A 14,909-nucleotide genomic window follows, 5' to 3' on the forward strand; every position below is an offset into this window, starting at 1 on the left:
TTGACTCAGTTGACTCAGCTGAGTCTGACTCTCTGTGACCCCATGGACTATAGCCCGCCAGGTCCCTCTGCCCATAGGGATTCTTCAGCCAAGAATACTGGAGTGGATTGCCATGCTCTCCTCCAGGGGATCTTCCTGACCCAGGGATCGAACCAGGGTCTACTGTGCTGCAGGTGGATTCTTTACCGTCTGAGCCACCAGGGAAGCCCATGAATATTGGAGTGGGTAGCCAATCCCTTCTCCAGGGGAACTTCCTGACCCAGGAATTGAAACAGGGTCTCCTGCATTGCAGGCAGATTCTTTACCAGCTGAGCTATCAGGGAAGCCCATTCCTATCAATACTCTGTTTTAAAATGGTCTTTGACCCAGTCATGACACCTTAATGGTTCCTTCATTAGTTAATGAGTTAAATAAAATCTTTGACATGTATTCATTTTATATATGCTTGATTATTATCATTTTAGTTGCTTGAAAGTCATGCTTTGACAGTTTTGGAGGTTCCATGTAAAGTGAAAGTCACTCAGTTGTGTTCGACTCTTTGTGACCCCATGGACTATACAGTCCATGGAATTCTCCAGGCCAGAATACTGGAGTGGGTAGCCTTTCCCTTCTCCAGGGGATCTTCCCAACCCAGGGACTGAACCCAGGTCTCCTGCATTGCAGGCAGATTCTTTACCAGCTGAGCCACAAGGGAAGCCCGAGAATAATGCAGTGGGTAGCCTATCCCTTCTCCAGGGGATCTTCCCGACCCAGGAATTGAAACAGGGTCTCCTGCATTGCAGGCGGAATCTTTACCAACTGAGCGATCAGGGAGATTCCATGGAGATGCCCAAATTGACTCACCTGGTGGAGACAAAAACTACATTATGGGAGAATGTAGTCTGTTTAAGACCAAATATATTTTTCTTGGCTGTCAGAGGGAATCCCAAGCAGCAGTAGAATAAAGTTCAAGTAGAACTTGAACTTTACTTATTCTGTTTCTATAGATTTTATTTTCTCCTCTCTATTGATTTTTCTGTTTTTTTTTTTCTTGTTTGTATTTGAAAAAAGTTATTTCCCCTTGGTGGTAGTAATGATTGAGAATTTGTTTTTATTGTCTGACCATTTGGTGATTTCTGTTGGATAGATGGTGGAGAGTTTTCTCTCTTGAATGAGAAACAGAATCTAGCTTGTTTAGGCTTTTTGTTTGCTTATTTATGAACTCAAATCAATTAAGAACTTTTTGCCCATTGTAAAGGAGAACCGCTCTTTCGTATCTAGACTTATCAGTTTTTCTGTTTACTCTTGATCTGTGACAGAAGTTGTACAATTGAAGCCATAAGCTTTCCATATATCTGTGTTTCCGTAAATCACAAAGACCTATTCATGTGAACATTAGTTTCCTTCCTATGAAGTTCAGTTCAGTTCAGTCGCTCAGTCGTGTCCAACTCTTTGTGACCCCATGGACTTCAGCAAGCCAGGCTCCCCTGTCCATCACCAACTCCTGGAGCCTACTAAAATTCATGTCCATCGCGTCAGTGATGCCACCCAGCCATCTCATCCTCTGTTGTCCCCTTCTCCTCCCGTCTTCAAACTTTCCCAGCATCAGGCTCTTTTTAAGTGAGTCAGTTCTAGAGATGTCAAATTAAAATAATATTCACTAGCTCCAATGGTCTGGGTAGTACTGAAGGCTAGATTTGTTAGTATTATATGATAATGAAGACAAATTCCAACTCTGTAATGTAATGTGAATGTGTCCTCCTCAATCTAGAAGGTGGGGCACTGAGATACTGACACTAACAAAATTTTAGACAAACAAGAGTCAGATTTTCTGACCTCTACTTATGTAAATAATATCTAAAAGCAGGCAAATTAGGATCCAAAGATAGATGAGCTGCCAAAATGCCGACCATTTGTCTATAATGAGGAATAGCATCTAGGTACATCTACACCATATTTAAAATGTATAAGAAACTTAAATTTGCTAAAAATCATTGAATGATATACTTGAAATGGGTGAATTATATGATATGCAAAATATGCCTAAATAATGTTATTAAAAGTACTCAGGATACTGAGAAAAATCTTATTTTTCAAATTTGGAGCTTAGAAAATATACAGATTCGAAATAGTCAATTATAGTCATAAGAAAAGGCAATCTGTTAGGCATTATAGATATTTAATTCAAACAGATGTCTTACACAGTTGTACTTTAATGTAGGTGAAGCATTCCACTAGAAATAAATTTATTAATGAAATGTCAGTTGCAATTAGAACTCTAGTTATTTAGGAATAAAAATTTTCAACAATTTTTTTTTCTTTTTCTGGAACTTTTCCTATCGTACATATTTTCAGAAATTTGCAACTCATGTAACTAACTCATCAGTGACCTTCACCATGACCACAGATTTATTTGCATGGGAAAACACAACAGTATTTGCTAAGTATATGCAATATCTTCCACCTAATTAGTACCTCAGGGCAGGGTGTTTATAAACAGAAAACAATAAGGGACATGTTAAATATCCCTAGCAGTACTCTCTGCATACTATCAGTTTTAGAAATAGAGAGACAGTTTGTATTTTAAGCTACCAGATTGCCATTAAGTACAAGAAATGCAACTAGAATAATGTGTGATTCATGGGGAAATAACGCTCTCTGCAGCTTTATACACTGGAGAAATGAACAGTTTCCTTTAGTTTCAAATTAGAAATATGTTTAGATGGCAACATGGAAAAAGATACTATTATTTCTGTTTTCAATATTAATTTAAAAGAGAATGCTAGTAAAAATGTTTCACACATGAGATACTAAATATATCTCAACTTTGCACATCCCCCACCTTCCTACAATCACTGCCAAGTGACAACCTAGTATCCATTTACTGGGATCACTGTAGAAATCAGCCATTAATCAGGGAGCATTTGGCTCAAGGGACCTGTAATGGGTTGCAGAGGATTGCACATCATGCTTCACATGCAGATGAGGTTGCCATCTGGTGGATTTTCTCTAACTAAAAGCTAACAACATTTATAGATAAAGCAAAATAATCCTTTTCTAGGTGCTTTTAGAAAACATCTGATTTCTTTTGACATTTATTAAATGCCCATTATGTGATTTGCTCCGAATGGGTGCCTGTTTTATAACTTAAATATGAGGAAGAAATACCTCATATTTATATTATATTAAAACTTTGGATTTAAAAGGTAAAAAATGTGGGATGGAAAAAGATATTCCATGCAAAGAGTAACCAAAAGAGAGCAAGAGTGGCTACATTCATATCAGATAAAACAGACTTTCAATCAAAATCTGTCACAAGATACAAGAAGGTCACTATATATTGATAAAGGGATCAGTTCAGAAATGTCAATACAATAATCAGTTCAATTCAGTTTAGTTGCTCAGTAGTGTCCGACTCTTTGCGACCCCATGAATCACAGCACGCCAGGCCTCCCTGTCCATCACCAACTCCCGGAGTTCACCCAAACTCATGTCCATCGAGTTGGTGATGCCATCCATCCATCGCATTCTCTGTTGTCCCCGTCTCCTCCCGCCCCCAACCCCTCCCAGCATCAGAGTCTTTTCAAGTGAGTCAACTCGTCGCATAAGGTGGCCAAAGTATTGGAGTTTCAGTTTTAGCATCAGTCCTTCCAATGAACACCCAGGATTGATCTCCTCTAGAATGGACTGGTTGGATCTCCTTGCAGTCCAAGGAACTCTCAAGAGTCTTCTCCAGCACCACAGTTCAAAACCATCAATTCTTCGGCGATCAACTTTCTTCACAGTCCAACTCTCACATCCATACACGACCACGGGAAGCTCTATACAGATAGCAAAAACAAGACCAGAAGCCGACTGTGGCTCAGATCATGAACTCTTTATTGCCAAATTCAGACTGAAATTGAAGAAAGTAGGGAAAACCACTAGACCATTCAGATATGACCTCAATCAAATCCCTTATGATTATACAGTGGAAGTAAGAAACAGATTTAAGGGACTAGATCTGATAGATAGAGTGCCTGATGAACTATGGGCACGACATTGTACAGGAGACAGGGACCAAGACCATCCCCATGGAAAAGAAATGCAAAAAAGCAAAACGGCTGTCTGAGGAGGCCTTACAAATAGCTGTGAAAAGAAGAGAAGCCAAAAGCAAAGGAGAAAAGGAAAGATATAAGCATCTGAATGCAGAGTTCCAAAGAATAGCAAGGAGAGAGAAGAAAGCCTTCCTCACCGAGCAATGCAAAGAAATAGAGGAAAACAACAGAATAGGAAAAACAAGAGATCTCTTCAAGAAAATTAGAGATACCAAGGGAACATTTCATGCAAAGATAGGCTTGATAAAGGACAGAAATGGTATGGACCTAACAGAAGCAGAAGATATTAAGAAGAGGTGGCAAGAATACACAGAAGAACTGTACAAAAAAGATCTTCATGAAGATAATCACGATGGCGTGATCACTCACCTGGAGCCAGACATCTTGGAATGTGAAGTCAAGTGGGCCTTAGAGAGCATCACTACGAACTAAGCTAGTGGAGGTGATGGAATTCCAATTGAGCTATTTCAAATCCTGAAAGATGATGCTGTGAAAGTGCTGCACTCAATATGCCAGCAAATGTGGAAAACTCAGCAATGGCCACAGGACTGGAAAAGGTCAGTCTTCACTCCAATCCCAAAGAAAGGCAAGGCCAAAGAATGCTCAAACTACCGCACAATTGCACTCATCTCACACACTAGTAAAGTCATGCTCAAAATTCTCCAAGCCAGGCTTCAGCAATATGTGAACTGTGAACTTCCAGATGTTCAAGCAGGTTTTAGAAAAGGCAGAGGCACCAGAGATCAAATTGCCAACATCCGCTGGATCATGGAAAAAGCAAGAGAGTTCCAGAAAACCATCTATTTCTGCTTCATTGACTATGCCAAAGCCTTTGACTGTGTGGATCACAATAAACTATGGAAAATTCTGAAAGAGATGGGAATACCAGACCACCTGACCTGCCTCTTGAGCAACCTGTACGCAGGTCAGGAAGCAACAGTTAGAATTGGACATGGAACAACAGACTGGTTCCAATAGGAAAAGGAGTACGTCAAGGTTGTATATTGTCACCTTGCTTATTTAACTTATATGCAGGAACATCATGAGGAACGCTGGGCTGGAAGAAGCACAAGCTGGAATCAAGATTGCCGGGAGAAATATCAATAACCTCAGATATGCAGATGACACCACCCTTATGGCAGAAAGTGAAGAGGAACTAAAGAGACTCTTGATGAAAGTGAAAGAGGAGAGTGAAAAGGTTGGCTTGAAGCTCAACATTCAGAAAACTAAGATCATGGCATCTGGTCCCATCACTTCATGGGAAATAGATGGGGAAACAGTGGAAACAGTGTCAGACTTTATTTTTGGGGGCTCCAAATTCACTGCAGATGCTAATTGCAGCCATGAAATTAAAAGACGCTTACTCCTTGGAAGGAAAGTTATGACCAACCTAGATAGCATATTAAAAAGCAGAGACATTACTTTGCCAACCAAGGTCCATCTAGTCAATCCAATAATAGTAGGGGAGTTTAATACCCCACTTGCATCATTGTATAGCTCATATAAAATTTTCATTTTAGTAGAATATTAATAATGAAAGAGCAGATCTGAAGAATACTATGGACTAAATGGATCTAACAGACATATACAAAACATTCTATCTAATAACACCAAAATATACATTCTTCTCAAGCACACACGGAACATTCTCTAGGATATATCATATGTTGGGCCACAGAGCAAACCTTAACAAGTTTAAGAAGAGTGAAATCCTATCAAGCATCTTTTGCAATCACTAAGGCATAAAACCAGAAATCAATAAAAAGAGGAAAACTGAAAAATTCACAAATATGTGGAAATTAAACAACATACTCTTGAACAACCAATGAATCAAAGAAGAAATCAAAGAAGAAATCAGAAGGCATCCTGAGATAAATGAAAGCAAAAACACAACATACCAATATAAATGGAATGTAGCAAAAGCAGTTCTAAGGGTGAAGTTTAAAACAATACCTACATTAAGAAAAAAAAAAGATCTCAAGTAAACAACCGAACTTTACACCTCCAGGAAATCAGAAAAAGAACAAATTGAGCCCAAAATTAGTAGAAGGAAGGAAATAATAAAAATTAGGAGAGAAATAGGAAATGGCAACCCACTCCAGTGTTCTTGCCTGGAGAATCCCAGGGACGGGGGGAGCCTGGTGGGCTTCCGTGTATGGGATCACACAGAGTCGGACACGACTGAAGTGACTTAGCAGCAGTAGCAGCAAGAGACTAGAATGACAATATCAAGAAATCAATAAAACTAAGAGTTGGTTTTTTTAAAAGATAAACGAAATTTAACACCCTTTAACTAGACTAACCAAAATGAAAAGAGAGAGGACTCAGAGTAATAAATGTGATTTTTTATTTAGCAGATTCTTGCTAAACAAAATTTTATGTTAATAATAAAAATAAATCTAGAAGTAAGATCTATGATATCACATTGGTTCTGTTTTAAATGTCAAAGTGACTTCTGATATTAAGTGCATCTTTACCTAACAGCCTTACTATGAGGATTCAGGAGAAGATACATGGCAGAACTATGAATGGTTTTTTTCTCTAATTTACTCTAATACAAAATGACTGTTGATTCAGATATCATTACCTAACGTTTCTACTTTTACTCTTCTCTTCTTTTCCCTAATGAAACTACCCAAAAATGATTTCCCATGTACTGAAATACAAAATCTATCCCTCAGAAGGTGTGACAGTTACCGAAAACAATGTGTTATGAAACCACAATTACTTATTCCATTTTTACACAAAGGCTAGTTAGCTAACTAAATTCTCTCTCATGGCCATTAGTCAGCTATTTCACAACTACTTATTATTTATTGATTATAAAGGAGAACAGGTAAAAAAGAACATGGGCTTTCGAGTTGGATCTGGATTAAAATCCTGTTTGCTGAGACTCATTTCTCAGCTATAAGAAAATTAAGTGGGGGAAATGACACTAGAGGGATAGTACTAGGTTGTTTTACGTATGAGAGCACCTAACAAGTAGATTTTTAATACATCTCAGTAAACATGAGAAAAGGGTATTTTTTTGTCAGTTGTTAATGTTGTTGTTGTGTGTGTGTTTTACTGAAGTCCTGTTTACTTTTCCATCCTCAGTGTTTCTATTAACATGACTATGTCTGCATGAAATACCCCACATCAAAGTTAGTTTAAAAAAATAAATCAGCAAGCAAATACATAATATGTATATACATAAATATATCAATACAAATTCAATACAAATGTAGTGACTATTCTTGAAAATATGACATCGCCACTGCCAGTGGGATGTTATGTGAAAGGGTATTTGTGACTTTAGATAAAATTACTTTTACAGTAAGATGATGCATGTAGTTTTGTATGCAGAAGTGAGGATGGTGAGCTCTGGAAAACAGATGACAAGAATAGGCTCTGGTGATGCAGGTACTAATGTTGAAAATACATGTGAAAAATCCGGTATTCCATGAAACGGGATAAAAGCAATACGCTAAATTAATGTATTTAATTTAGAACTTAAATAGAACTTATTTTACTAAATTTAAAATGTAAATGACCTAAATAGATATTCAATTCATTCATCTATATTTCTAAACTTTTTTACAATCCAGTTGACAAGAAAACCTTTTTGGTATCTTCTTATTTAGGTCTCCTTATATTTGAGGATCTATAACACAAGCTGATGACTATATAATCTGTATCTCTAACCTAACCTTTCCTCTTGAACTTCAGACTCAGATACCTAAATATCTCCTAGATAGCTCTACTAGCATGTTCCACAAAAGAGACAGAAAACCAAATTATTAAGAGTGTACACTAGGGGTTAAACAGATTGGGTCCAACTTCTGATTCTATCATTTACCAGCTGTGTAACTTTAGACAAGCTATTTCTCTGATCTTCAGTTTCTTCATTTGTAAAATGGGGATAAAAATAGTACTGATCTTACAGGATTATTGTGAAAATTAAATGAAATATATACCTAATGCACTTGGCTGAATAGACTTTAGTAAACAATAAGTTATACATTCTATTATAAGAAACACATGCATATATCTCCCTGAAACCTGTTATTTTTCCCCAAGTGTGTCTTAGCTGGCAGTTCTTTTTCTAGACTTGTTCTACCTGAACTGGTTTTAATGACATTTTGCAGTGATTGTCAAAGGTTAGCATATATGAATAGTATACAAAGAAACATATATATGGAATGCTACCTACATAATTCATTATATTGCAGGTTGGTAAAAAAGAAAAAATAAAAATAATTTGCATCATTCATGTAGTATTTGTCACATAATATCATATAGAGTATAGCAGCTATTTTGTACATATCTTACCTTCAACACTAGGTTATGAGCAACTTAATAAAATAAATGACATTTTAGGCATTTTCATATCCTTTCTCCCATAATGCTAATCACAATGCCTTGCAGAGTATATATTCAATAGATACCAATCAAATAGGACAAATTTACCTTGTGTTTTTTTTATTGTGCATTGCTTTTTTATTTGTTTTTTTAATTTTTATTTTTATTGGAGGCTAATTATTTTATAATATTATATTGGTTGGTTTTGCCATACATTGACATGAATCCAATCTTAAACAATTGGAAGGCTGAAATATATTTTACTAATCTTTGAAATAATTAAATACTCATTTCCTCTTCATATTATTTCCTTTAATCCTAAACCAATTTTATACATGTTCGAGACCCATGCATTCTTAGTAGCTTGTTTGACTGAATGTATATTAATCATCACAGGTTGCTATTATCTAGGAGTTTTGTAAAAGTTTGATCACTTGGAAATACAGCCATATTGCTTTAAAAATGTTTAAAAATTATAGAAATGCCTTGATGGGTTTCTCTTTCTTTTTTCTCATTTTTATTCCATATCCTCTCTTATGAAATACTTGATGGTATATTTTGCAAAACAGTGAACTATTGCAATCAAAACTCCTGCTTGAAATTCCAAATCATTAACCTCCAAATTCAAGTACCTAAGATGAATCACTTAATATCAACATACTGAAAGAACAGCAAAAAGCAAGGATAGAGTACAAAATTATGCTAGGAATACAAATAAGTCTACAGCAGTACTTGAGAAAAGGAGGGATGGGATAGGGAAAGGAAATGAGAATGTTGACCCTTTGGTGGCATTCTTTCCCCTCTCTTCCTCCTTACAGACTTATCCTTCCTTTTTTTACTGTTTAAATTCACATGTCAAATAAGCACTAACCATTTATTATGAAATAATTCACAAAAAAATTTTAGCACAGTTACTGACTTACTGCCATTTCCTTCTCCAGGGGATCTTCCCAACCCAGGGACTGAACCCAGGTCTCCCTCATTGCAGGCAGACGCTTTACCATCTGAGCCACCTGGACTCAAAATACTGACATAGAGTAAACACTCACTAAAGGTTAATAAATATTAGCGACTAGTATTATTACTGTGTACAACCCCATTTCTTTGCTCTTACCTTGACCTCGTTTCCCAAATGTACATATAGGCAGGTGTGTGGTCAGGGTTGAAATAGAGGAGGATTAGACAGATTTTTATTTTTAATACTTAAGGTTTGTCTGAATGAATTTTAAAAATAGTGTCTTGAATTCACCCACTTCATGAAATCTACACTAAAATGCCTGTTCAGTCTCTCAAATCAGAAGTCTTCTAAGGAACTAAATGGCATGCTTCTTAAGGTTCCTCAATGAGGGCAATTTATGTCTAAAGGTAATTTTTCACAAAAATGCATTCTGTATCCAAAAAACACTAGAAAAGCCCATATAACTTATGTTTGTATATGCAGTTAAATTACCTATAATTTTAAGTATTTGTAAGTTAATATAACTTAGTTTTCTGTAGCAACAGACTTTTACAGTACAGTAAATAGTCATATATACGACTTACATATTATAAAACTGCTTATTTCATGTTTCTCTGAAACAGATTTTCTTTTTGCAGGTGGGCTTCTCAGTCTCCCACCTTTAATGTTATTAGCTTGGATGACATTATTTCTCCATAAAGAGTGTGCTATAAGACTTCCAGTTAAACTAGGAAGATTAGAAACATTATTTATCTCTGCTGCTGCATGAAGCTCCACTGAAGTGACAATAAAGGAATTTTTTTAAAGGTATAAACAGAGAAGGAGGAAGAGAAAAGGAGAGAAGACAACAGTAGACAAGTGAAGTCAACAAAATTTTGGAAGCTGGAGAGCAACAGATGACATGAGTGTTAAGCTTACTTAAACTGGAAAAGCTGAAACCTAAGGCTGATGGTAACAGGTTCAGTTTTTAATTTAAAGTTACTGGATATCTCTGAGGTACACGTTGAAGGGAGAGCTAAAAAGAAGAGGATTGATCAAAAGTATGTATAAGAAAAAAAATCAGATCCCCAAAGTTCCTTATCAATTTCAACAAGAGATTCAAGAGTTAATGCAATATTCTTTTTCACTGTGTGGAGGGTCAGGTGTTTCTTGTTGTTAAGGAAGCTTGTTTGTTGATTTAGTTGAAAGTGAAACAAGGGTTTAGGTTGATATAAAAGAGTTAGTTTTATTTTATATAGTGCTTGAAACATCTTTCCAGAAAAGAAGCTCTAGTGTTGAAAACAATAAGCATAGCTGACAGCTGGATTTTGAAGTTAAAGAAAATGGGGATTGAGTGTCAATTCAATAAATTTTAAGACTGCCCTCTGTCACCTTTCTGCTGGTTGGTTTCTAAGATACTATCAGCTGGGGGAGATAGGAGGATTCTGGAGACGCTAACACAAGTGTAAAGCCCTACAGACACTGATATTTGGGGTCTCCCATTAAAAAGACTGAATTTCTTCCCAGTTACTATACAGTGCAGTCCCAACAATGAAGACAGAACTTCTTTTTTGTGCATCACTCTTAAATATTTATGGCTGTCTAAGTTCCTAGATATTTGAATAAAGTTTCTAAAATGCAAGACAGAGATCAGAACAACTGTAGCAGCAGTAACAAAAGTCAAAGAGAAAAGAAACAAAAAAAACTGTTATTAATAATATCTTCAGAGAAATGAGATGATGCTAAATTCAAGATAAAAGAACAGCATGCTATAAAAAGGGAACTTTAAATGAACAAGAAAGAGCTCTTAGGAATTCAAAATCTTATAGAAATGAAAGGGAACTAAAGAACCTCTTGATGAGGGTGAAAGAAGAGAGTGAAAAAGTGACTTAAAACTCAACATTCAAAAAACTAAGATCATGGCACCCCGTCCCATCACTCCTCAGCAAACAGATGGGGAAAAAGTGGAAACAGTGACAGATTTTATTTTCTTGGACTCTAAAGTCACTGTGGACATGACTATAGCCATGAAATTAAAAGAAGCTTGCTCCTTGGAAGGAAAGTTATGACAAACCTAGACAACATGTTAAAAAGCAGAGACATCACTTTGCCGACAAAGGTCCGTATAGTCAAAGCTATGGTTTTTCCAATAGTCATGCATGAATGTGAGAGTTCCCTCATTCTTCTCCTGGTTGGCTCCTTATCTTTTGAGCCTCAGCTTAAATGTTAGTTCTGCAGAGAAGCTTTCTCTGACCATTGAATCTAAAATAAATTCCCATGCCACCCCACCCCCCGTTATTCTCTCCTGCATTGCTCAGTCCTTTGTTGCTCTTTATCACCACATATTTGCATACATCTTTGTGTATTTTCACTAGACTCTAAGCTGTCTAGTCTATCTGTGTGTAGCAGATATATATATTGATTGTATATATTAAGTGCTCAATGAATAGTTTTGAATTAGTTTTTATTAAGCAATCTATCCATGACTCTGATATTTATAAAAAATGGTATGTTATATTCTGTAGTTTTTGCTATGTTAGCAAAAATTAGATAAAGAGAATTAAGTAAAAACAAATTAAAACTAGCTCAGATCTTTTAGAAAACTTGCATTCTTGAAAAACATCTAAGTCTTAACAGCTTTTGATTCATTTAAGCACTAGCCTTCTATCAGATAATGGATTTAAGCAATGTCTGGAATTATGTTTTATTCAGTAGAGTCTCCTTTAATCAAACATTTTATCATTTATAGTTAAGCTGATTATGATAATTTTACACAACAGGGCTTAATTAACATCACTGATCCATACAGGAAGCATACACAACAGGGCTTAATTAACATCACTGATCCATACAGGAAGCATATACGCAGGATCACCTAAATGATTTTTCCTTCTTCCAAAAATAGTTGGTAATAAGATATATAAATTAGTCTCATAGTCACAATAATAGAACTAAATGCTTCATTTAGGTGAGTTGTTTCATACTCAGATTGGATTTTACCTAAAGAAAGCATTTCATGGTTTCTGATCTTTGTCTTTGCAGCCTAGGAAGGAATGTGAAGTAAAAATCACAAAGGTTCATTTTAATTATTTAAGTAATATTCTAGCTTTGATATGATTTGTAGTGTAATTTTTTATAAGCAGCAATTTCATGTACAGATAGGATTTGGAAAAGTCTTACAATTTAAGTCTGATAAAAAAGAGATCAGATGTGTAATTTGTCTAACGCATTGCTTGTCACATTAAGTGTGCTCAATAAAAATTAGTTTTGTCCCTGCCTGTGATAAGTAGTGGTGCAGCCAACTCTCACTCATTCAGTTCAGTTCAGTTCAGTTCAGTCGCTCAGTCGTGTCCGACTCTTTGCGACCCCATGAATCACAGCACGCCAGGCCTCCCTGTCCATCACCAACTCCGGGAGTTCACTCAAGCTCATGTCCATCGAGTCGGTGATGCCATCCAGCCATCTCATCCTCTGTCGTCCCCGTCTCCTCCACCCCCAATACCTCCTAGCATCAGAGTCTCTTTCCAGTGAGTCAACTCGTCTCATTACAGTTCATTAAAACCTCAATTTTATACTTGTATAGTGTTTTTTTTTTTAATTTAAGCCAAAGACTTTGATCTGATTTATTTTAAATCATTGTTTCTGCTCTTCATATTTTCTTTCATATCCTTTTTTGGGTATCCCTTTGAATCTCGATTTTATCAGCTCTCTTGCATACTCTTGGGTAAATGAAGTACTTCATTTTATTCAATAGGATCTTAAAGAATCTAGGAAGTCTAGTTGGAATTTTAAAAACATGGTTGAAATAAAATTATCTATTAATAAACTTTTGAGGAGGAAGAAAATCTTTTTTGTCCCTCTACCTTTTTCCAGCTGGGGCCGTGTAAATTAGACTGACAAAAGACAGATTAACAAGAGAACAACAAACAGAAGTTTATTAACTTGTTTATCAGGCACATGCTCCATATACTCAATAATGAGTAAGTGAAAGGGATGGTTAGAGTTTGACATTATATAGCAGTTTTGAATAACAACAAATTCTTATAGAAGTGACAAGATGAAGGAAAAGGACTTTGAGTTTTTGGGTGACAAATTAGGAGAAGGGAAATATATGGGGAAACGAATGGACCATAAAAGCTAATTAGTAAAGCTTGTTATATAAGTTCCTCTGATGTTGACTTCAGGCTGTAAGGGTCTATACTTGTCTCTGATGGTTAACTTTTGTCCATCCTGGTACAGAGCAGAGGTGGACACCTTTACAACTCACTTCAGTTCAGTCGCTAAGTTGTATCTGACTCTTTGCAACCCCATGGACTGCAGCACACCATGCCTCCTGGTCCATCACCAACTCCCGGAGTTTACTCAAACTCATGTCCATTGAGTCGGTGATCCCATCCAACCATCTCATCCTCTGTTGTCCCCTTCTATTCCTGCTGCCAATCTTTCCCAGAATCAGAGTCTTTTCAAATCAGTCAACTCTTTGCATCAGGTGGTCAAAGTATTGGAGTTTCAGCTTCAACATCAGTCCTTCCAATGATTATTCAGGACTGATTTCATTTAGAATGGACTGGTTGGATCTCTTTGCAGTCCAAGGGACTTTCAAGAGTCTTCTCCAACACTACAGTTCAAAAGCATCAATTCTTTGGCACTCAGCTTTCTTTATAGTCCAACTCTCACATCCATACATGACTACTGCAAAAACCATAGACTTGACTAGATGGGTTCGCAGAGTCAGACACGACTGAGCAACTGAACTGAACTAACTAGATGGACCTTTGTTGGCAATGTAATGTCTCTGCTTTTTAATATGCTGTCTAGGTTGGTCATAACTTTTCTTCCAAGGAGTAATTATCTTTTATAACTACTTTTAGGCAAATAAGGTAGGGCAGGTTTTTCCTGTATCTCCCTCTTTTCAATTACCTTCAGCTCAAAATAATTTTTATGTCAAAAGTACCATATTTGCAGTGGCATATGTTGCTACTCTTTAAACCATTTTCTCTACAGTTCTCCAAAAATCGACTCTATTATAGTACTTTGATTTGACCAGTATAGACAAGAAATAATTATTTTTGTGTCCCTAACATTAAGAAAATTACCACCAATAATATTTGGAAGGAGGAGAAAGAAAGGGAGAGTCAAGTTTTGGCAACTTTTCAAGAACACATTGGATTCACAAAGCATGTCTCAGCTTTGATAAAAGACACTTAATTTAATAATAAAGGATATATGGAAATTTTGGATGAATGATGAAAAATTAGGGAAATAAATCTAAACACAATAGGTAGTTTAAGGATTCTATAACACGCAGTGCTTAGATTAAGAAGGAACATTGCTGGTTTATCAGACTTTAAGATCATAGTGCTGTTATTGCTTTATGTTATAAAACATATCATTACTGTAGGCTCATCACTAAAGGATAAGTCACTGTAGTATGCCTTGGCAAGCCTCTGTAGACTTAGATTCAACCCACTGCTAGTATTATTAGCTCTGCTGTTGGGGAAAGAATCACAATCTATTTGAATCTTTGTTTCCTGTCCATAAAATAAAAAGAATGG

General features: G+C 36.2%; 1 long non-coding RNA gene across 1 annotated transcript in view; it reads right to left on the reverse strand.

The window, feature by feature from the left end:
• The window catches only part of LOC148773412 (uncharacterized), a 207,201-nt gene that overhangs the window by 185,033 nt on the left and 7,259 nt on the right, over positions 1-14,909 (reverse strand). The window lies entirely within an intron of this gene.

The sequence above is a fragment of the Moschus berezovskii genome, chromosome X, assembly GCF_049115385.1.
Source record: "Moschus berezovskii isolate FMDL1 chromosome X, NW_MosBer_1.0, whole genome shotgun sequence".
In the NCBI taxonomy this organism is placed as follows: Eukaryota; Metazoa; Chordata; class Mammalia; order Artiodactyla; family Moschidae; genus Moschus; species Moschus berezovskii.